Source organism: Dermacentor silvarum, chromosome 1 (assembly GCF_013339745.2).
Source record: "Dermacentor silvarum isolate Dsil-2018 chromosome 1, BIME_Dsil_1.4, whole genome shotgun sequence".
Lineage (NCBI taxonomy): Eukaryota > Metazoa > Arthropoda > Arachnida > Ixodida > Ixodidae > Dermacentor > Dermacentor silvarum.
The window spans coordinates 259,531,241-259,555,744 of NC_051154.1; positions in this window are offsets into that span (position 1 = coordinate 259,531,241).

Consider the following 24,504-nt stretch of genomic DNA (forward strand, 5'->3'; position numbering starts at 1 on the left):
AGCCATTCAGAGAGGGGAATGGCTGCGAATTACAGGCATTCTTAAGGTGCACTAGGAACTCATTTGTGAAAGCGCACATTTCATAACTGTGCCCTTAAATGATGCATTAAGTTAATTAGAAAACAAATTAAAATCCACGCCCTCGAGAAAGTCGGCATCCATGGTTGGTGTTTCAGCCACTATCAGTAGTTGGCATGGTGTTTTCGCCTGTGTTCTTTAATATATTTATTTTAATGAAGAAAAAAAAAGCAATGAAGAAAAAAGTCGCAGTTTCGCTCCGAAAAACGAAGCATCAATTTCGATACCAAACATGTGGACAGCTACACGAAGTAAGGATAGTAGTTTTATTGGCCGTATAAACTTGTAGACAAAGGGATACTAACAAAATTAACAAGCATGGTGTCACGCGCGCACAAGCAAACATGAACGCATCTCACTCGATGACCGCGGAAACTCGCCGTCAAAACGTTGTAGTGAGTAAGCGCGGCAGCAGCAGAGAGCGAATTGACCTTCGTCCCGCCTCTCGCATCAACGCGAACTAAGCCGCGAAAACACAGCGCAGGGAGGAAGGACTCCGCCCCCGCCGCAGATGGTTTCAAGATACAGCCGCCCAGGCGGAAGCGCGCGGCGTAGTACGCAGCCCACCCTCCCCCCGGAGCCTTGGGGCCCGGCGGGCGCGCACCTTCGCTGGGGCGGCGTGGAGTAAAACGCCCCCCTTCCCACCCTCCCTCTGCAGCGCTGTGCGTGACTGGAAGACGTAGCTTACGGTGCCACCGTAACGTTTTGCTTCCATCCCGCTTCCCGCTCTTGCGTGCGCGAGATTGAGCCGCGATCGCCGACTCACCCTCGCACGATTTCTCTCGCACATAGAGCATATGGCACGCGGCGACAATTTTATCGCCCATGGACTTTATACGGAACCTCACGGCGACGGCGACGCCAACGGTAGAAATGCGCCCGGAGTGTCCATATAATTGCTATCACAATAAAAACAACTCCTACGGGACTTTCTTCGAGGTGCATGCCTACTTTAAATCCATTGCCTTGCTCCTCAGGAGCTACAGCAGCAAGCTGTCGTAGATGACTTTTGGGAGGCAAGGGTACCTTTTGGAAGTATCCCGTCGTTCAAAGCATTGACACAGTTCCGTAGCCCAGCAAGGCAGCTGTATAACATTGCCGGTGGGCGATGACCCACCCATATCACGTGGTACGCTACCCAAAAGGTCCCCTCTAACGTAACATCAAGGATTTTAGAGGCAAGCCAAGCAGTGTGCTTGGAAGATGGCAACTTACCCCAGCACTCATTAACAGACCTCGACACGAATCTTTTCATCGACTCCACCGAATGATGCAGACCGACGCCCCTTCGCTGATTATAATATCAGGAATCGCCGTGAAAAAAAAATAGTGTAGCATGCACAGGAGGCCCAATGCTAAAGAGACAGCGGAGCTGATCGGCACCTACCGAGTCCTGGCTTTTGGGCTAGGCTAAGCACTACCAAGTCATCCCCAGCATTTCCTGGAATTTATTGATTATTGATCGATTATAGCTTAGCGATTGTATATATATAGTATAGATTAGTATAGATCAGTGATTATAGATTGGCTATCGATTGGCTATCGCAATGTATTGGCCACGTATTTTGGCTAGGCTAGCACTACCAATCATCCCCAGCATTTCCCGGAATTTATTTATGATTGATCGATTCTCAATTAGCTATTCACTGGCTATCGATTGCCTATCGATGACTGACTAAGCTTAAGTAGTCCCAACTATGCTTAGGTTAGTTCACAGGGGTACGTGCCATTGCGCTTGGACCCTTTCTGGACTGCCGCCAGGATCGGGCCGCATTTTTTCCGACGACGGACGGACTAAGGGCCGGCTTAAACAGCTGCGCTGTTAAAATTAGGTCGAGGGCCATGGGCTATTTTTAGCCTGCGGGAAGTGCCGAGCGGTGGAAGTTTCTAGAATACCAGGGTTAAATAAAGGAAATAAGAGAGAAAAGGAATGATGGTAGCCTGAGTACCGTGCCGATGGTTCGAAAGGAAGGAAGGTAAGACGTCCTGTCAAAACGTTGGCATTTGAATGAGGCCTTCCTTTTCACTAGTTCTACTCAAGTTACTTAAAGTGACGTATTTCAGGGCTGAATCAGTGCGCCCTTGGTGCTACTCATTGTTGAGCGAAACACGGTCCAGGAATCGCAAGAACGAACAAGCTGTATTCCGGCTCAACCCCTACATGGCGCCTTGTCCAACGCTTACTTATTCTCCTCCCAGGCGCGGCACGGGCTACTTATTCATACTCGTGTCGTGGCGGACCGCGCCTTGATGAGTGCAGCTGAATGCGATGGGATGACAGATTGTGGATTTATTATTGTGAGCAGTGTCACAGATGTGTGAACAACAAGTCCGGCGCAAATACTTGAAGGGTGTTGTCACGTATTTGGGTTCGTTTTACGAATGGTAAAAGCGCAGCAAGGCTCTAGATTCGCATGCCCAGGGGCATAGACAATCAGCGAAAATGCCCTAAGAGATCTGAAGTTAATATTTGACCAACCTGGCGACTTGCGTGATGGCTCATTGAGAATTGAAAAGTCGCTGTTGCTGTACCTGGATGAAACGGACTTCCATGCTTATATTATCTAATTTCATTCTCACGTTATGCAGCGTAGCATCCGAGGCGAACGAAAATGAACTTAATAAAATGATAAGGCAAAATACGAATATACATTATGAAAACTGTGTTCTTTGCATCAAATATGTCAATGACGCTTATATGTAACGATGTTATTTAATAATTTATTCATTTAACATTTATTAATTTATTCAAGCAGAGTCTTGTTTTGAGATTTTTCATGAGTCGTACGTCAGAAAGTCAACGGCGCAGAAAAGATACAGACAAGGCCCTGTCGTATGTGTTCTTTGTCCGCATCTTTTCGCGCCGTTGATTTCCCGAAGCAACAATTATTCCTTTACTCTAACTACACGCTTAGAGTGGAAAGTGAGTTTCAATACAAAAGTGTTAACAGCGTCACCACACCATCCCTCCCTATCGAACGCCGTGGATGGTGTCTTCATCGCATCTGCAGTGGGCTGACGCCAGATGATACAATCTCATCAGGCGAAGTGAATTTATCGGTTTTTCGTAGGAATGGGAGCTTATTATTTCATGCACAAGCTACGTTTAAATTGGTCCTCAATTGCCTAGAGGGAACTACAGAAATGAGGAATAAGAATGGTTGAGCTACAAACAATCCATTGGCGATAAGCATATAAAGTTGCCCTGCACCGACTATGCTCGACTTATGCCGCTCCGGACCTCTTCGAATAAAGTTTTAATTCACACACACACACACCGACTATGCTCGTGCGGCCACCTTACGTCGTGAAAGCTTGAAGAGCAAAAACCTTCCTTTTCTGTTTTAAACAATGACAACGCCAGTTCCTCTCTTCTTATTGATGGCAAACACGTCTCTAATATTGTTGCCCTCTATTTAAATTTGTACAGTCGGCGTCACCCTCGCGTAGGGTGCAGGAACGGCGGCCTCCGGGGTGATCCTGAGCCAGCCAGCGACGTCTAACGTCAGCTGCTGGGATAAAACGGGCCCAGCAGCTACAGTTAAGACGTCGGATCCAGCAGCTAGCGTTAGACGTCACTGGCTGCCTCCGGATCAGCCCGGAGGCTGCCGTGGCCGCGCTCTACAAAAGGGTGACGCCGACTGTACTGCGCTTGCATCGGCCTTTTTATTGTTACTGTGATTAATCACACCTTATTTTGTCGCGAGAATGCAACTGGTTTATGTTTTCGCAAAGATAAGCACGAGGTAAATAAAAACGCACCGTGATACACCCATTACAATGCACGTAGCATTGCCTTAATTTTTGCGAATATAGCCCAGGAAGGCTTATATTTTGCCGAGCACAACTGCACAGGCACTGTGGCCGAGATTTTAAGGCACTGTTTCCGAACTATAGAAACTTGACGTTAATCACAAGGTTGCTAGAAAATGCGCTTTTTTTTTCATTGTGCTTTATGTTTTTTTTTTCTTTTTCTTACCGTACAGTATTTTCAGCCGATGTCACCGGCTCACAGGTGGTGCCTACAAGATTCACCTGATTGCATCACCCTCTCAAGTCAATATCAAGTCAAAATGAAACAAAATATAAAGATTGCATAAGTGCTAGCTTGCCAGTGTCCGCGCACCGCAATTTTGTGTTTCCCCCACGAATATTTAAAGAGCTGCAGTTTGCGCAACTCAATTTTCGTTGAAGCCCGATGCATTAGCGAGCGACCCAGCGACCCCGGTGTTGTAATTCTTAGTCGTCTTATCCTGGATGGCGATCACGGTCGAGTTTTCGACGTTTTTCCTGGTAGTGCCACCGGTTTCCAATGAACACTCATTCCTGATGAGCATATTAACCTTCCGTTGGTCGCGCGTGAATACCAACGTTTGTGCTTATGACGTTGGTGAAGGTCAAGAGCAGGAGGCGTCCAGAAGACGATAAAATAGCGGTGATGACGTCAACGGCTATTTTCAGCGTAACGGATGGACACACCCAATTTCAAGCACTGAACTGCTGCCGCTGGGGAAAAATGCTACGGCTACACATTCATGGCAGCAAAAGCCCTGCATCTGAAAGAGAAAGCACTCGTCGAACAAGCGAAGTCAGAATGTCTTTATTGCTGCTACTAGGTTTCTTTGAATGACGTGGGGGGGAGGGGGGGGGGAATTATCCGCATTCTGCAGGACAGCAGAGCTGAGGAAAAATACTATTGTGCTGACGCTTTTACGACAACGACGTTTTACGAACCAATAGTTTAGTTTGTGCCCTCTTAATAAAGAAAGGCAGATCATGCATTAGTGACGGAAAAACAACATATACGTAGTTCTAGCACATGTTTGAACACTTGGTATATGACATGTTGCCAGACAGTTACAGTTATTTTGTTGAAAACGTGCGATTACGCTTTACAATTTAATCTGCTCGCACGCCGATTTAATAAAAGAAGCAATATGACTGAGGGCTACCTTAAAATATTTAAAGTCCTTCGTTGATGGAGGACTCAGAACATACACTATTAGCTCATGTCCAGATATTCGGGACATTGACCACGAGCGCAATCTTTCGGTGGCGGGCGCTTTGCCGTCGTGTCACTCAATGGGAAACGAATTTCGAAAGCTGACTACGGAGCAACATTTCTGTGTACACCCCAGTGTTTTTATTCAAGTAATCTGTATGTCGCCCTCTCGCCATGTGCAATGTTTGGTTTTAGTACAGTTACTTTTCTGGATTCAATGTCCACTTATTTGTACCATTGTAAAGTCGAGGTAGCGATGTTTAGAAATTATTACCAGATAAATGCACCTTCATCAGCCTAAGTCACTGAAAATACGTAATCACTATGACTCAACTTTTCGTACGTGTGGATTTTTGATTTTTTGCGCAAAGTTTGCGAGGTGAAATAAGCACGTTTGTAAAGCTGCACTGCAGTGAAGCCCCATTACGGGGCATGTGCCTTTTATGAGAACATCAGACGCCCCAAAACACATGACATTTGCAGCGCTTTTATGGAAACTAGCATTTTTGAAAGGGTACAACGTATCTCGAACACACCACGGGGTAAGACGACTTTCAAGTGAGATTTGCGTTGTTCAAAATTTCGCATCCACCAAACCGCGAAGCACTTTCGTAATGCAGTGAAAGCAACGCATAGGATTGAGCTGAGAACGAACAAGTTGGAAAAAGTTACTCGGTACATAACAAAATTATTAAAAGAGCAGCTGCAACACAGGAGGTATTAAAAAAAACAATGACCGGTACGCGTATTTTGCTTTCCGCGGATGATTCCGCACGCAAGAGAGAAAAAAAGGAGGGCTAGGAGGAGGGCGCAGCTCCCGCCGTACACCCTGGCACACTATTAGTTCTCGCCATGAGGTCATGTGGCTGTGCACGCGTTCATGTTTACAGCTGTTCCAGCCTACGGGAGCACCCCTGCCCCACGCCATGCCGCCGTTTGGCCATTGTAGGATCTGAAAGCTAACGTCAACTTTGTTGGAAGTGCGCAATTTAGACCTCAGGGCACATCGCGGGTTTCTTTCTATTGCGCGTTTCAGGCAACAAGTCGTGATAGCAGCAGCATAAATTTTCATGTACAGAATTTTCCGTGCGTACCGCTTCCCCTACTTTTCAATTATCTGTGATGCTCTTTTTGCTACTTCTGGCGTGTGATGAATACAACCCTTGAAAGGTGCCCTTTACCTAACGCGTGAGTGGTGTATATTCCAGTTTGACGAATGCATTACTCCACGCTGACTAGTTCAGAATTTGGTTGTGCGCGCAGCGCGCGTCCAAAGCAGCCTTCGCTAGGTTACATGCACCTAGTAATAAGCTCGTTCACGTAGACTGGTGCTTGCTGATGTTTTAACCGTTCGCGTATGTGGCTTCCACTCGTGTTCCTTCGCGCCAGTCCGAGTGCTAGCTGTGAATTTATTACCGCTGGGTTCTCAGGATTTTACCTACTGAGCAACTCACAATATCTTATTATCAATCATTCTGTGACACTTTAGGGGACTCTGAATTGGGAGTATCGTTTATAATTATCCGATAGTGTGGCAGAAGCATCGCGACAATTTAGTGAATTTAGTAAGCAATGTACATTTTTTAATATCAGACTGTGACATACGGCATGACAAATATTGTGTAGCCCCTTTATAGTAGAAATCTGAGGTATTGTATTGCTCCGTCATGCAAGAATCGCTTTATTTCGATTGCACTGATCTGACTTCAGCTTGACCATCCAGTACATTGCCGAAAAAATTGTCCCTGTGTAGCTCTCCAAGAGCTTTTTTTTATTGCTCTGCCCTACATTCAATCCCATTCCTTTTTATGCAGTGATATGTTAAGGCAACCTGGAACATTGCTTATATTTCAGTTCAAAGCCCAAAATATTTATGAACAGGAAAACATAGCATTTGAAGCACATGAATGTCCTGGTGCCTGCCATGCCAGTCGGAACCACGTTGGTCATAGAAACGAATAGATTTCTAAGGCCAGAATCCTACTGCTTTCCACTGTAAATACAAACAACGCGGAAGGCACTTCTCCGTTCTTCAAGTATTATTGATCCACTAGCAGCGCGTACAAAACAGGTAGCGCCGAAACGGGGCATCCAGCATCTGCGCTCGTCTAACAAAACGTACGCGTGGCGAAGGGCCCGTGCGCGCGTCGCGGTTTAGTGGGGGGGTTGCCGGCACTAATGGGAAGAGCCGCGTAGACAGCACGTGACTTCCAAGGGGATAACCAATAGTGCGTAAGGGGCTCCCGATGCGACCTGTGCCATCCTCCTCGCCATAGGCGGCAAATTTTCATTGTACCGGGGGGGGGGGGGGATGGCTGGGACCCGACCAGATTTCCAAAACCTACCCATGTATGTATATATATACATATATATATATATATATATATATATATATATATATATATATATACCGTTTGCGAACAATTTCATATTTATCGCTGTATGGCGAAACTAATTATATCGACACTCCAGGCAAACTTTCGCTGTTGTCGTCACTGTGATGTTCCGTACTAATTCCAAAAGCCATATAAACCAGCTTTCGGAGACCTACCCATGTGTGTGTGCGTATGTATATATATATATATATATATATATATATATATATATATTATTACAGTCAATGTAGCCGCATTAGTACAAGAGGAAGGAGTGTGAGCGGAGAACACGAGAAAGAGAACGTTTTTGCTCGCCCTGAGGCCTGTTTAATAATCTGCGTTTGTCTCGCGTCGTAACAGTTTTCGGTGAAGTAACGACGGACCCGGAGCCATTAATTCTTCGCCGGAGTTGTCGCCTCGCCGGACTACCACCTTCGCCTGTTAACGTGGCCAACGAAGGAGACGCTACAGGACCGATACCTGCCGCTCCGGGATCAATGCCTGATGGTACGTGGCGCTACTACCGAGAACCTCGGGTTTTCGCCGGGAGAGCAGGTGAAGATGTAGAAGAGTGGCTCAGGCATTACCAACCGGTAAGCAAGTCCAACGACTGGGACACTATCGACCAACTAAACAACGTTGTCTTCGCTCTCACTGACACTGCCCTGATGTGGTTTGAGAATCACGAAAAATTAACAACGTGGGAACAATTCGTTCATGACCTAAAGGAATGCTTCGGCAACTCGGACGCAAATAACGCCAAAGTTTGGCCGATTGGGCAATGTTAACACTGTCTCCAGCATCGATATGTGCTCTTCATTTGACTTGGCGTCTACCATACGACAGATCGTCCGCGAAGAGCTGGACAGGCACAACGAGACGACACGTCGCCTTGCCTGATGTCTCTGATGCCTCCTTTTCGCAAGCCTCGGCGACTTCTCCACCTTTGAATGGATGGCAACCGCCGTCAACGATTGTGGATTTATCAGTAGTACCGACACGCACCGGCATCGAGAGGCCACTACTCTTCGGATACCCGATTTGAACCTAGCCCTCCTTACGCACGTTCCTCTGGACTGCCCCACCACTGGCAATGCTCCACGTTACGACCCAGTCATTCGTCCTAGGCGTGCAGACGTGTCTGACAGCTCTGAAGACTACCGCAGAAGCCGTCCGCTTCCGACATGATACATCGGCGGCGTTCTTGGCTATATATCCTGTTTTTGTCCTCATCGCCACAGGTCTCGGTACGATAAGCTTGCTGCCCCATCGCCCAACACCCAATGGCCTTCTATGGCGCAATCGCCTTCTAGCAGCAACTTTTGAGAAGGAAACTTCCGGAACCGCTCACCTGCCTCCAATCGTAGCGTGACGCCACCTCCTGTTCCTCGATTGCGCCGGTCTCCTTCACCACGGCGTCGTTCAGGACCACCGCCGGAAAACTAGAGAGCACGGCCAATGGAGTTGAGGTCGCTGGAGATTCGCTGCTGAAAGATATGCCTCCGCCTGTGTTTATGTTGAAGAACAAAGTGAAAATCCTCGTTGATGGTGTGTCTACATTGGCGTTATTGGACACAGGTGCTGTTGCTTCTGTGATGAGTCTCGCTTTCCAAAGGTTCTTAGGACGCAAAGTGGTATTTCAATGAACCAAGTGGCCACATTTTGTGGCGTGAGCGGGGATTTGTTGCGGCCTGTTGGTTTTTGCACTGCACAAGTGTCACTGGGTGGTAAAGTTTTCACGACTGAATTTACAATCCTCCCCCGTTCCTTATATATTAGGTATAATTTCCTACAGATGTGCGGTGCCACCGTTGATTGCCGAACAGGGGAGATGTTTGTGAGTGGTGGCATTTTGTACGAGCTCATGCAGGATGCTCCAAACGAGGATGGCGCATTTCATGCCTGTGAGGACACTATCGTGCCTATTTTGTCAGCTGTGTGCCGGCGGGCTGCGCTACTATACCATTCATCAGGCTTTCGACGCCACGCTAGAGCCGGCGTATTTACCGTGCATGAAGAAGAATATTTTCCTACCACATTGTCTTGTGTCTGTTGCTCAGCGGTGCTCTAAATTATGGGTTGTCAACCCTTAAGGCGAAAACGCAGTGGTACCTGCTGGCATGAAGCTTGCTTCCTGCAAAGAGCACAGATCAACGCCAGTCGCCGTGCTCACAGATGCTCCACATACACGAGTTGACGTCTGCTCGGAAGACTCGAAGATTCTGCCGATGATTAGCAAGTCGATCAGCATGGACGAGCGCCGGTACATTAGTAAACGTCCTGACTAAATACTTAAGCATCTTCGACTTCGCCCAGGGGGATAACGCGCCGTCCATTCCTGCGTCTCGAACCAAGCACAGAATTAACACGGAGTCAGCGCAGCCTGTTCGACAGAAACTCTATCGAGTGTCACCGTCAGAGTGCCAGGTTATCGAAGAACAGGTTCACGAAATGCTACAGAAAGGAGTAATTCAGAAATCATCTAGTCCATGGGCTGCTCCAGTTATACATGTGAAAAAGAAAGACGTTACTTGGAGATTTTGTGTGGACTACTGCCGTCTCAATTCCATTACCAAGAAAGACGTTTACCCTCTTCCAAGGATTGATGACGCATTGGATTGCCTTCATTCAGCATCCTAATTTTCTTCTGTAGATTTGCGATCGGGGTACTGGCAAATCCCAATGAACCCGGCGGATAAAGAAAAAAACGGCCTTTATACCCCTGATGGCCTTTTTGAGTTCAACGTCATGCCGTTTGGGCTTCGGAACGTACCCGCGACTTTCGAAAGATTTATGCACACCATTCTTCGAGGCCTCAAATGGCATATTTGCGTGCGTTACCTAGACTGCGTTTTCAACTTTGGAAGCACTTTTGAAGTGCACAACAGGCGTCTGGAAGTCGTCTTAGACTGCATCGAACACGCCGGCCTAGAACTCTATTCTAACAAATGTCACTTCGGTGAGCACCAGACATTGGTGCTTGGCCGTCTCGTCGACAAGGATGGTATCAGGCCTGATCCACAAAAGACGGCAGCTGTTGAAGAAGAAATTTAAGGCTCCTCGGTCTGTTAAAGAGCTTCGTAGTTTCCTAGGCCTCTGCTCTTATTTCCGACGATTTATACCTGCTTTTGCCGATGTCGCCTATCCCCTGACGTGTCTGCTGCATAAGGACGCCGTTTTTGAGTGGACTCACGAGTGCGACGCTTCTTTTCGTCCACTGAAGATCTTAATGACGACAGGTCCCATCCTTCGGCATTTCGACTCAGCCGCACCGAGAGCGATTCGCGCCGAAGTGAGTGGCGTGCGTGTCGATGGAGTCATCGTTCAGCGATGCGACCTGAAAGAGCAGGTCATAGCTTATGCGAGTCGTACTTTAAGTAAGCCTGAACACAATTACACCGTTACGGAGCATGAATGCCTAGCGGTCATTTTTGCTGTACAACGTTCCCACTCGTACGTGTATGGACGCCCATTCACAATCGTCACAGATCATCATTCGTTTTGCTGGCTTGTCAATCTTCTTGATACCTCTGGTCGACTCGCGCGCTGGGCGCTACGTCACCAGGAGTACAACTTCACAGTTTCATATAAGAGTGGTCGCCGACACGCTGATGCTAACTGCCTTTCGCGAATGCCGCTAAACACCACTCTTTGTGATGCCGATAAGTTTGATCACTTGACTGCTTCTTTGGCACCTGCATTTCCTGATAAAGAGACCTTCGAGAAGGAGCAGCGAGAAGACTTCAGCTTAGATCCGCTTTTCAACGCTGCACATGACTCCACAACAAGCCGAGGATATTGTGTACGCTATGGCCTCCTCTACAAGAGGAATTTCGCAACCACTGGTGCCCGCTTCCTTCTTGTAGTTCCGGAGAAGCTACGCTCCACTATTCGGCAGGTTATGCACAAAGATCCTACCTCCGGACATCTCGGAGCAGCGCGTACATTTCATCGTGCCCATTAGCGGTTTCAATGGGCACCTGAATGCGTTGGTCTACTGAAATGTAGGCGTCCAGTTGCGCTCAGTGTCAGGCCCACAAACGCTGGCCTCTTGCAACCACTGACGCCTCCGAGCTCTCCTTTCGAGTAAGTTGAAATTGACGTCATGGATCCCTTTCCTCGCTCATCGAAAGGGAACCGTTGGATCATCGTATGTGCCGACCATCTGACCCAGTACTGCTTTGCCATCTGCCACCGGCCGCCAAGTTTCCTTTTTTCTGCTACATTCGATCATTCTCCGTCACGGCCCTCCACGAGTCATCATCAGCGACCGCGGCCGTCAATTTACTGCAGATGTCGTAGAAGAGCTTCTTCAATTGTGTGCTTCCAGTTTTCGCCACTCGACACTGTATCACCCGCAAACAAATGGGCTGGCCGAGCGTACCAACCACACACTGGTGAACATGTTGTCCATGTACGTCGCATCGGACCGTAAAAACTGGCACGATATTTTGCTCTTTATTACATACGCTTTTAACACAGCAAAGCACGAAACTACCGGCTACAGCCCGTTTTTCTGCTCTACGCTCGTCCGCCGAGTCACACACTGGACCCCATATTTTCTTTCTCCACCCACGACGATCTCACCATCGCCGAGACTCTGTGTCTGGCTGAAGAACTTGACGCTTATCCCGCATACGTACTCTGGCTTCGAAAGACCGGTCTAAAGCACGGTACAATAGGCACCATCGGGATGTCACCTATTCTCCAGGCGATCTAGCTCTGGCTATGGTGTCCGGTGCGCAAACGTGGCCTGTGTCAGAAACTTCTCGCCAACTATGCTGGCCCGTACGTTATTGTTGACCAGCTCAGTGAAGTGAATTATCGACTGGCGCGTCTCACCACAACGGGACGATGCGCCGCCAAGACTTAGGTTGTGCATGTCGCTCGTCTTAAGCCCTTCACACCGAGAACTTAACTGACTTGCCCGGCGGGCTTCGTCTTGGAGGGGAGAAATATTACAGTCAATGTAGCCGCATTAGTAGAAGAGGAAGGAGTGTGAGCGGAGAAGACGAGAAAGAGAACGTTTTTGCTCGTCCGAGGATCGCCCTGAGGCCTGTTTAATAAACTCAGTTTGTCTTGCGTCGTAACAATATATATATATACCCTTTGCTGATAATTTTCTATTTATTGCTTTATGGCGAAATCAATTATATCGACACTACAGGCAAATTTTCGCTGTTGTCGTCCGCTGTGATGTTACGTATTAAATCCAAAAGCCATATAAATAAGCGACCCATACACTGTGGGTGCGTGAAAAAGCACGTAACAGTGAGCCGAAAAGCATGGCGGCTTCAGGGGCATTATCTTCCCACGCGCTCAATATGTTCGGGTTAGTTGTAGGTCCCTTAATCAAATGCGAATGGGAAGGAGAGCACGCGTCTACTCCTCTAACTCTGCTGCAGCTGTGAATGACCGTGCGCGGCTGACGATTATCCGTCCCTCGTTTTATATGTAATTGTTGGTAATCATTGGTGGGTGCAATGGTAAAGGGCAAGCAGGGACGGCTGCTAACTTCATGCACGCTTTCTTCCTTTCCGGGCTGTCTTTCCATGTGCCTAGTGTTGCGGAGTTGAGACAGGTCGTTGCAGATCGCTGACAGAGGCCGTCTGTAGAGGACATAAAAATAATACTGATAATGTTGATGAACCTAATTTTACGAGTTGCGGTGAATCGCGCGGCTGTACGAACCGTTCGCCTCCGCTGCCGGTGTTCTTCATAATGCTTGAGTTGTGAAAGCGAGTGCTCGAGGTTATCCAGTGAGGTATTTAGAGGTTTACATGGTCGGTGCATTACACCATTCTTGCTATTTTAATTTTAGGTGTATGTTTCCGACAATTTATATGGCTACTATAACTAACGTATAGACTCGTGTAAGGGCCGCACTTTTCTGTCGCGATTTTGACGGGCCTTTCATGGGACCGGGCTATTTTACCTAATTGTTCGAACTACAACTAGGAAATCCGCCGTAAACCTCCGCGATCGGTTCCTCTCCACATCCAGTAGCGACGCGCGAAAGTACGCTGCGCGCGACAATTCGCTGTTGCGCTCGATCAAAATAAGCGCACGGAACGCGATTGCTTCTCAGTTGGATGTCTTTTCTTTCAATATTGGCAGTCAAGTGGGGGGTGCGGCACTTACACGGGTGCGATCCTTACACGGATTTACACGATAAGAATCTTTCTTCCTGTAATTGCCTTCCACTTCGCTATCAATAATACTGCTTTGCCTTCCCGGCCAAACTGCACTCTTTTTTTAGTACTTTGAGAAGGAGTATTAGCGCTGCTGCGCTTGACTTCTAGATTTCTATTTATTCTGATTTAGAGTGAATCCAGCTTGGCATCATTTCGGTTGCTGAGTGAATTCTATATATACAGGGTGTTTCAGCGAACACTTTCAAAAATTTTTAAAGGTTGCCTGTATCAGATAGCACAATTATAGTTCATGAGCTCGTCAACTCGAAGAGGTGGACATTACATGCACAAAAAATTGAATTATATTTACAAAATTAACCAAATATGTTTTCAGCTAATTACCTTATGGCCCATGTTGCAATTTACAAATTCTAGCTGCGGAGTTCGGATCCACTTGGAACTAATTCTAATTAATACCATTCTAACTAATACATTATTAGTAACATTATTAGTTAGAAGGTAATTATTGCCATTCTAACTAATACATTAACTAATACACTATAACTAATTCTAACTAATACCAGTGTAGAGATATTAATTCTCTGACTTTGCAGAGAAATACATTAGCGTGCCAGTCACTTTCTTAACAAAACGTCGTTTTATGCATCGAAGAACGAAAGTATGAACAGATATATAAATTATGTGGATTTACATGCATAAAACATGATCCGATTGTGAGGCACGCCGTAGTGGTGGGCTCTGGAATAATTTAGACCACCTTGGGTTCTTTACCGTGCACCTAAATCTAAGTATACGGGGTTCTAGCATTTCGCCCCCATCGAAATGCAGCCGCCGTGGCCGTGATTTGATCCCACGACCTCATGCTTAGCACTCCAACACCATAGCCACTAAGCCAACATGGCGGGTAAGCACAAAAGTAACTGGAACGACAATGCATTTCTCCGCAATGTTCGGGAATCAATATCTCAAGAAACTAGTGCCATCCTGAGAATTAGTTCCTAGTGCATCCGCCTTGCAAACATCATCGCTAGAATTTGTAAATTGCAACATGGGCCATAAGTTAATATGTTAAAAACCAATTTGGTGGATTTTTGTTAATTAGTCGATTATGCATTTAACTTTTTTGTGCAAGTAATGTCCGCCTCTTCGAGTAGACCAGCTCATGAACTAGAATTGTGCTATCTGCCACAGGCAACTTTTACAATTTTTTTGAAAGTGTTTGCTAAAACACCCCGTATTTATGGCCTCTGCATGCAAGAGACGATGTTTCCATTCCTAATGCGTAAATGCTGTGAATAATTAGAAGAGCTTTTTCTCTTCTTTTTTTGTCGCCAGTCGTTAGCATTGCCTACTGGAAAGAGAATCAATATTGAGACACACATCATCTGACGGGCTTTCCACATGCCGTCGATAGAAGACTCTGCCGAAGGGGTCACTGAAGTCTGCAGGTTCTTTTTTTAGGGTAAAAAAGCACGCAAAGTAACTTGAAGTGAGATGCAACATACATCAACATATTCATTCTCTAGGCATAGGCTATCCATTTAGTTGGCTACCTCCTTGTCTTTAAAAAATAGAATAAATTTTGTCCTATGTATATATTTCAATATATTGTGTCTGTCCATGGTGTTCTCAGCGGAAATTTACAAAAAAATGAGGAAACACGGATCAGGTATATAGCTGCCGCTTGTGCTTCTCATGCGCTTGCCCTCCTATTCTCAGTATTTGCCTAAGTAAAGCTAAATTATAAATTAAAAGCCGTGCACGTCCGCGCCAACAATGATGCCGTAAGCTTTTAGCCACACCAAAAGGTGAAAACGCGTAGAGGCAACTTTAGCGGCGGGGGGCTCTGCCCCTCCCCCCGGGAAAACTCCGGAGGGGGCTTGCTGCCCCGTAGCACCCCCCCCCCCCCCCCCCGTAGTCGGCGCCTATGCTCCTCGCCCTCCTTTTTTTCTCTTTCGCATGTGCAGTCATCCGCGGAAAGCAAAAAAAGAAAGCCACCCGGAGCGTCGTCCCCCCAACCCCCACCCCCGCTCCTTTCATAGTGTTCCAACTAGACAGCAACCTCAATGCATCAAGTCAAACTCAAACTTCAAACGATTAACGTCTTACCCTACCTCGAGGTGTTCTCGGCATTCAGTAAGGTGTTCGGAGGCCGGAATGTTTGTTTCGCATGTTTTCACATAAAACACTCAAAGCACGAGTAAATTGTGTCCACCTCCCTTGTACTTCAAGCGATGGCCGAAACAAGGGGCGTAATGTCGTACAAAGTGAGAGCACAGCCAATACTGCCGAGACTATGGATTTGGCTTATTTCTACTTGCGACCGCCGTGTTGTGTGAATCCGTATTTGCAACGTTATAAATCTCTCATTCTCGGTTCTTTTAATTCCAGATATACGTTCATCTAACAGGAACTTATAAGGCTTTGCGTAGGTAGCAGTGTACTTTTTTTAACGAAAGCTGTGCTCCTGGGGGTGCGCACGAAGCGCAATTTACGAGTGCGGTGCCATAACGGACAGGGACACGAGACTGGCCCCAGTGTCCGGGACCTGGATCGTGACTTATTAGCTATAATTGATAGTTTAGAGTGCGGAAAGTACGCGCTGATCTCTGTGGTTTGAATTAACGCTGATGTATGCCAATACAACACTATATATATTATACGGGCGCCACGTCACCTCAACACTTGACGCCATGCTACTTGTGACTGATAATAGCCCGACCAGCGAAGACGTGGAAGAGTTTGTGCAAAGAGCCGAAGAATCCCAGAAAAATATAACATAGATCGAAGACGGAGTCTTGAAAAAATAGACGCTTCTCTTTAATGGCGGGCCAGAAGAAGAGCGTGCAGCCTACGCGCTTCGTCGTCTTTCATGGCGCCGACCTTCGCGCGGGCCATCCCGCGGTGCGGGAGCCCCACATCATTGTGTCAATTGCCCCCCGTGCGACAAGCGACCGTCTCGTGCGCGTCAAAGAGTTCTTTCAGCCACGATAATAAATGGAGCTCCTCAGGTGCATCTTGGCGTTCACGTGCGCGCATATATATATATATAGTGTTGTATTGGCATACATATGCGTTAATTCAAACCACAGAGATCAGCGCGCACTTTCCGCACTCTTGAAAGGCAGCCGCACAGCTGTTGTCTCGACGGCTTTATTCGGCTGAGCCACGCGTTGAACGAAGATTACGTGCACAGTGGTGCTGATTTTAGACAGGCGAAGAGGATGTAGGCTGAATATTGTGCTCATACTAATTACCCCATCACGCGGAAGTGGCCAACCTGGCCGCTGTGTATAGCGGTGCGGTACGCCGTAGAAATGGTTTTAGGCGCGAAACGTGGACGATTTGAGCCCGTACACACTAGCCACGTACACACTAGCGGCAAAACGCGCGCGGCGCGCCGCCGGCGGCAAGACGCGCGCCGCGAGAGCAGCCGCGAAACAGGTTTTTCTTGCCGCGGCAGGGATCGCTCCTGGACCGATTTTTTGCGGTTTGCCGCGTGCCGCGGATGAAGGAGACCAATGAGAGCGGCCCGCTTCTGTGACGTGCGCGCGGGAAACTGGTGACATGCGGACCCGCCCGACCGCTCGTTTCGTACTCGCGTCCGCTGTTAGCAGGAAACTCGTTTCGCACTATCATCTGCATGCATCAGCTCCCGGACCGAGCTGACGGATAGTTCGAGAAGGGGGGAGAGAGTCTAGTCTGTCACGTGATTGCCGCAGCGGCGCGCCGACGGTTGGTGTGGCCGCCTTGCCGCTGCTGCGTTTTGCCGCCGGCGGCGCGCCACGCGCGTTTTGCCGCTAGTGTGTACGTGCCATTAGCGGTGCATCACTGCATGCTTCGCACCTCCCCAGGTTTCACGTTAGTGGAGCTGCATTTCGCTTAATGGGTCATTTGACACTTACGAATAAAATTTAATTCACCGCTCACACCGAGTCTATGACTTAACTCGTGCTAACTACAATAACTAATAAAAACTAAAACAGTATGCAAGGCGTCCATAGTGCCCAAATTGCTGAGGGAGTTAAAGCAAAGAATGATCATTTCACAGCATACAGATCAGCCCTCGTTTTCAAAATAAAAACCACAAAACAAGCATCAAAACCACATGATAGATGATATAGCGCGTGTGAACAATGGCTACACCTTCCGACGCATTCCGGTAAAGATAAGGTTTGCAGCGGCTTCGAAAGGGGTTGACGTCATTCAAAACCCTCGTATGGAGTGCAAACCGTATAATGTATGCTAACGACGTCTGCCAGTACTGCGAAGCACGTTCCTTCTCCCACGTGTGTTTCCCGGTAAAGATTACGGTTGCATACGCTACTCCGAGTGGAAAAGTACCCAACCGCATAGAAATCACGTAGTGACGTCACCACGGTCTAGCAACTCGTTCAGTTCATTCCAGGCTACTATGGGTAGACCATGGAAAGTAAAGACGCCAGAAGAGCCGCGTGAATATTATTATTATTTTCAAATACTGTTGGCCGTCTTCGCCGTAACAGGGTGGGTACAGCAATATTGCACATAACATAAAGAATGTAAACACCTTACAAACGTAAATAGGACATGAAGCAATGAATGTTGCAAATACAATGCAATAACCACCAAAACAAATTACTAAATACAAACACAATACTTTGACTAAGAAATACATGTTTGTGGCATTTTGACAGTGATATTGCAAGCAACATAGAAGAAATACTACAGTATGTATTCAAGAACAGTGTGACAACGTTTGCACGACAGCACTAAGATTTCATTTCATAAAAGGTTTTTAACACGTTCTTCAAAACCTTCGATGCTACTCGACTGCAAAACAGACACCGGCAAACTGTTCCATTCCTTAATCGTTCGTGGAAAAAATGAGTAAACGTACGTGTCCAGATATGATTTCGGAATTGAGAACATGCAATGATTGCTTGACCGACGTTTCTAGACTGCCTAGAAGCGAGATAGGGTGTGGTTTCAATATTGAAGTGGTCTTTTGATAACAAAAAAAGAAATTTTAGTCTAGCCAACTTTCGCCGTGGAGCCAGTGGAGACAAATCAAGCAACCGAAGCATTTCAGAAACAGAGTCAGTACGATCATACCGGGAAAGAATGAACCTTGCGGATTTTCTCTGTATCTTCTCAATGCGGTTTATTATTCCTGATTGAAACGGATCCCACATGACACTGGCATACTCTAACGTCGGTCTAACGTAAGTTAAATATGCAAGCAGCTTGACGGATGTGGTTGCTAGCTTTAATTTGCGGCGAAGGAGCCATGACGTTTTTTTTCTGCACCTTCCCAAATTATATCTATGTGTGGTTTCCAACTTAAATCTCTCGAAATTGTTAAACCTAGGTATTTTATTATTTCCGCTTCAGTTGGAAATGTTGAATTCATCTCATAATTATACTCAATAACATGCTTTGTTCTGTTCGTAACTCTGAGCATGACTGATTTAGATTCGTTAATTTTCATTTTACATTTCGCGGGCCAGACTTCTACAGCTTTAAGGGCCTGACCAAGTGACGTCCGATCCTTTTGGTTATTGATTTCACGATATAATAAACAGTCGTCTGCAAATAAACGGACGGTTATGTCGTTACTAATGTGATGAGCAATATCATTTATGTAAACTGGAAAAAGAAGTGGACCTAAAACAGATCCCCTGTGGAACGCCTGAGGTTATCTTTAATTGGTTCGATTTGTTACCATCTATTTCTACGTATTGTGTCCTATCTGTGAGGTATGAGCGGATCCACATAACAACTTCATAATTTATATTCATTTCCATCAGTTTATTAATTAATTCATTAAGTACGACCCGATCGAAAGCCTTCGTCATTGTCTTCGTCAATATAATGTCATTGTGAAGTAATTAAGGGTGTGGTTAAGTACATTTCACTTGTCTCTGGTTTCACTCTTTGTAGAGGCATGTGTGTTAATTCAAGATGCGCCACAATGGGTAATAGTTATGGGTGTAGTTTACAGCTTCGCTGTCCAACCACCCTCACAGCGTGGATTGCAGCCACAGTTTTTTTTTTGTCTTGGTCAAAGTTCTTTTCATCTGAAAAAAAAACTGAGCATTTCAGGCTCCTGAGGTCTCATCAGCTTGCTTAGCAAGCGCTTGGACCGGAGCAGGCGATTCTCCCGAGTTTTGTCGGACATGAAAACTTATTGGTCCACTCGGCCATATCGTACACTGCGTCACGTTTAAATAATGTGCTATCTGCGGATAGATTTTATGCGGACTTGCCGTAGTAGTGGTACTTTTCAGCCGCAGGACTTTTACTGCTGCCAGTAAACCAGACGTATTACACGTAGTCATCTTTTTTTTTCAAGCATCTATATGACGTCAGTATAGATGACAAACTCTGTACAATGTTATGACAACTACATGTTGTCATCAGCTACCTGAAGGCTCGAGTAACTTTGGTGCTTCATAATGAAATAATTAAGATTTAAGAGCACCTACGTTCCCGCACACACGTAGAGAGTACCGCGCTTTAGAAACGGGCTGCGCGGATCGTTTTTAGTAATGGTATACGCTACAAATTTCTTTTCTCTTCGACATATTATGTAAGGGTACGTCTAAGGCTGTGCATGTCTCGAACGTGTATTTAGAAGACGGCAGCATTTGAGTTTCATTTATTGCGTGGAAGTACTTATAAATAAGCGCGAATCTTCTTGTAGTCCTTAACGCTTAATTTGCGCATTCATTTGTGCTTTATTAACGGATGTAGAGTATGAACAGACAGTTCATGACGTTTGTGCCGCATATGATATTTCAATGACCATTTATTTAGGGTCATCCTGCAGTTAAGTTGGAGGATTATGGTGTTGAATACCTAGACGTGTATTGTTCTGTTCGGTTTTTTTTTTGTAGTAAGCTGAAGGTCGTAAGTCCGAATACTCCTCCAGTCCACTACATTTTCAGGCATGGAGTGGCACCTGACCGCCGGCCAACAAAAAATATCAATCACCGAGAGCTAGTGGGGCTATACTAGTCAAGGTGCCACAAAATCAGGAAGGCCCACTAAGCTTCAACAAAGTCACTCCCACACCAAAGCAGGAATTGGCCTCTCTGGTGCAATATTCGGCCGCTACCTCCAAAATGACTCCTACAATTTACCCATGGCCCTCATTCTCCAGCAGCTGCGGAGCACCTGACCAAGGCGGTGGTCAGACCTGCTATGCGGCAGAGGGTGCTAAGAATCTCTGGGTCCAGACAGGCCGCCAATGGAAACTGAACCCGGCCACGTTGAACACGCGCATCCTATCGAATGAGGATAGTTTAGCAGGGCTATTTGAAGAATTATCAGGTATTGCCTGGGATATTATTGGCCTTAGTGAGGTGAGAAGAACTGGTGAGGCTTATACAGTGCTGACTAACGGCCACGTCCTCTGCTCCAGAGGTGTTCTAGATAGGCCAGAATGCGGAGCAGGATTTCTAGTCCATACGGAAATGGCGGGCAACAGCGATGAATTCTGCAGCATTATAGAGAAGGTTGCAGTCGTCGTAATAACGCTGCATAGGAGGTACAGAATCGAGGTTGTAGAAGCCTACGCCCCAGCCTCCAGTCACGATGATGAATAAATAGAACTGTTTTATGAAGATGTTGAATTAGCAATGAAAAAGGTGCAAACTCCGCATACTGTAGTCATGGGCCACTTCAATGCAAAAGTGGGAAAAAGCAGACTGGCGAGCAAGCAATTGGCAACTATGGCATCGATTCTAGGAACACTAGAGGAGAGATGTTGGTAGAATTTGCGGAAAGGAATAGGCTCCGAATAATGAATACCTTCTTCAGAAAGCGCAGCAACAGGAAGTGGACTTGGAAAAGCCCAAATTGAACAACAAGGAATGAAGTGGTTTTCGTACTCTCCGATGGTCCCAGCACAGTGCAAGATGTAGAAGTGTTAGGTGGGATAAAGTGCAACGACCCTAGGTTAGTGAGGTCTAGGATTTCTCTCAATTTGAAGAGAAAAAGAATAAAATTAGTCAAGAAGAAACAGGCCAACATAAACGCAGTAAGGGTAAAAGCAGACCAATTCAGGCTGGTGCCTGCAAACAAATATGCGGCTTTAAAACAGGAAGATGAAGACAACATAAGGTAATGAATGAAACCGTAACTAGGCTGATCTAAGACGCAGCAATTGAAGGGGGAGGTAAGGCACCAATGCAACCAGTAGGTAAGCTCTACTAAGGAACAAAGGACCTAATAAAGAAACGTCAAAACATGAAAATGTCAAACTCAAGACTTCAGATAGAATTCGCTGAACTGTCGAAACTGATCAACAAGAAGAAAGTAAGGGATATCCAAAATTATAACGTGGAAAAGGTTGAGGAAGCCGTAAAATATGGACGCAGCATGAAATCAGTGAGAAGAAAATTAGGCATAGGACAAAGCAAAATGTATGCACTGAAAGATAAGCACGGTAATATCATCAGCAATTTCGATGACATAGTAAAAGCAGCGGAATAATTCTATACTGACCTGTACAGTTCCCAAAGCAGCCAAGCTAATTTCTTTCGAAGTAGCCATGAACAGGATACAGAAGCCCCTTCTATAACAAGCGATGAGGTTAGAAGGGCCTTGAAAGACATGACCAGGGGAAAAGGTGCTGGAGAAGATGGAATAACAGTCGATTTAATGAAGGATGGCGGAGATATCATACTTGAAAAGCTTGCGGCCCTTGATTCGCAATGCCTCACGACTTCAAGTGTACCAGAAAGCTGGATGAACGCCAACATTATGCTCATCCATAAAAAGGGAGACGTTAAAGAATTGAAGAATTATAGACCCATTAGCTTGCTCTCAGTATTGTACAAGAGATTCACCGAGGTAATTTGAAATAGAATGCGGGCAACACTTGACTTCAGCCAACCGAGAGAACAGGCTGGCTTCAGGAAGGGATATTCTACAATGGATCATATTCATGTCATCATCAAGGTAATAGAGAAACCTGCGGAGTACTATCAACCTCTCTATATGGCTTTCATAGATTATGAAAAAGCATTTGATTCAGTAGAGATGCCAGAAGTCATAGAGGACATTACGTAGACAAGGAGTACAGGATGAACACCTGAATATCTTAGCAAACATCTGCAAGGATTCCACAGCTACCTTGGTTCTTTACAAGAAAAGTAGAAAATTACCTATCAAGAAAGGGGTCCGGCAAGGAGACACAATTTCCCCAATGCAATTCACAGCATGCTTAGAAGAAGTATTCAAGCTCTTACCCTAGAAATTAAGGCTTAAGAGTGAGAATCAATGGCAAATATCTCAGCATCTTTCGGTTTGCAGATGACATTGTCCTATTCAGCAACAAAGGGGACGAATTACAGCAAATGATTGAGGACCTTAACCGAGAAATTATAAGAGTGGGGTTGAAGACTAATATACAGAAGACAAAGATAATTTTCAATAGCCTGGCAAGGGAACAAGATTTCAGGATCGCCAGTCAGCCTCTAGAGTCTGCAAAGTACGTTTATCTAGGTCAATTACTCACAGGGTACCCTGATCAGGAGAAAGAAACTTCTAGAAGAATAAGATTGGGCTGGAGTGCATTCGGCAGGCATTACCAAATCCTGACTGGGAGATTACCCCTGTCGTTGAAAAGAAAAGTGTACAACCATTACATTCTACCGGTGCTAACTGATGGGGCAGTAACTGGGAGGTTAACAAAGAAGTTCGAGAACAAGTTAAGGACCGCACAAAGAGCGACGGAAAGAAAAATGTTAGGCCTAACGTTTAGAGGCAGGAAGAGAGCGCTGTGGATCAGACAACAAACAGGGATAGCCCATATTCTAGTTGACATTAAGCGGAAAAAGTGGAGCTGCGCAGGCCATGTAATGCGTAGGATGGATAACCGGAGGGCCATTAGAGTTACAGAATGGATACCAAGAGAAGGGAAGCGCTGTCGAGGACAGCAGAAAACTAGGTGGAGTGATGAAGTTAGGAAATTCACAGGCGCAAGTTGGAATCAGCTAGCGCAAGACAGGGGTGATTGGAGATCGCAGGGAGATGCCTTCGTCCTGCTGTGGACATAAATGTAGTCTGATGATGATGATGATAATGATGATTTTATTGAACAATGTCTACGGCCACATTGTCAATACTAGCATTTCTGTCATATTTCTAAACATCAGCTTTAGTTCCTTGTGGTAAGCTCAGTATTCAAGAGTTCTTTTTCGTGTTCAAATAAAAGCCCACAAAACTTCAGAAAGGGTGATGGAGCCTTCAGGTAGCGCACCATATCAACAGTGCACTCAAACACGCTCTACACGAAATAAGCTTGCTCCATCCAAAATTCCACCATTTTTGTTATTTTGATAGAGCTATCTTGCTTGCTGTGGCCGTGAACATGCTACTAAGAGCAGGCCTCACATTTTGCCTCATTCTATCCGGACGTGGCAGTGTGAGAGATACTGATCAGCAATCTGCAAAAGGGAACTAATCAGGAGCCGTGGCACGTACTCTCGGTTTTGCGCAAGAGGCGAGCACACACGTGTGTAAGTGTGCTGCAGCGTCAATTTCTAATTAAGGCGACGTGTCTCATATATGGGCCAGACAGGCTAACTGAATTAGTTTATTCACAGTGCACTTGAAAGCAGCACTGGTTTGATGTGCAAACGGGAAGCTTCGTGTGCTTTACTTTTTTTTTGCCGGCTCTCATAAACTCGGAGCAAAAAGATAGGCATTCGCTAGTGCCACGGAACTGACAGAACTGTAACCGAGTTTTTGAAAAGTGCTCTAGAATACAATTTTTTCAGGACGCGGCCTCAATATTTTACTAATAATTTACAATAGTTAATTGGCAATTCACACATATTTAACTAAGAACACGTATGTTTTTTAGGTCTTTCAGGTGATTGCGAAGAGCAAAATATGTTAGGTT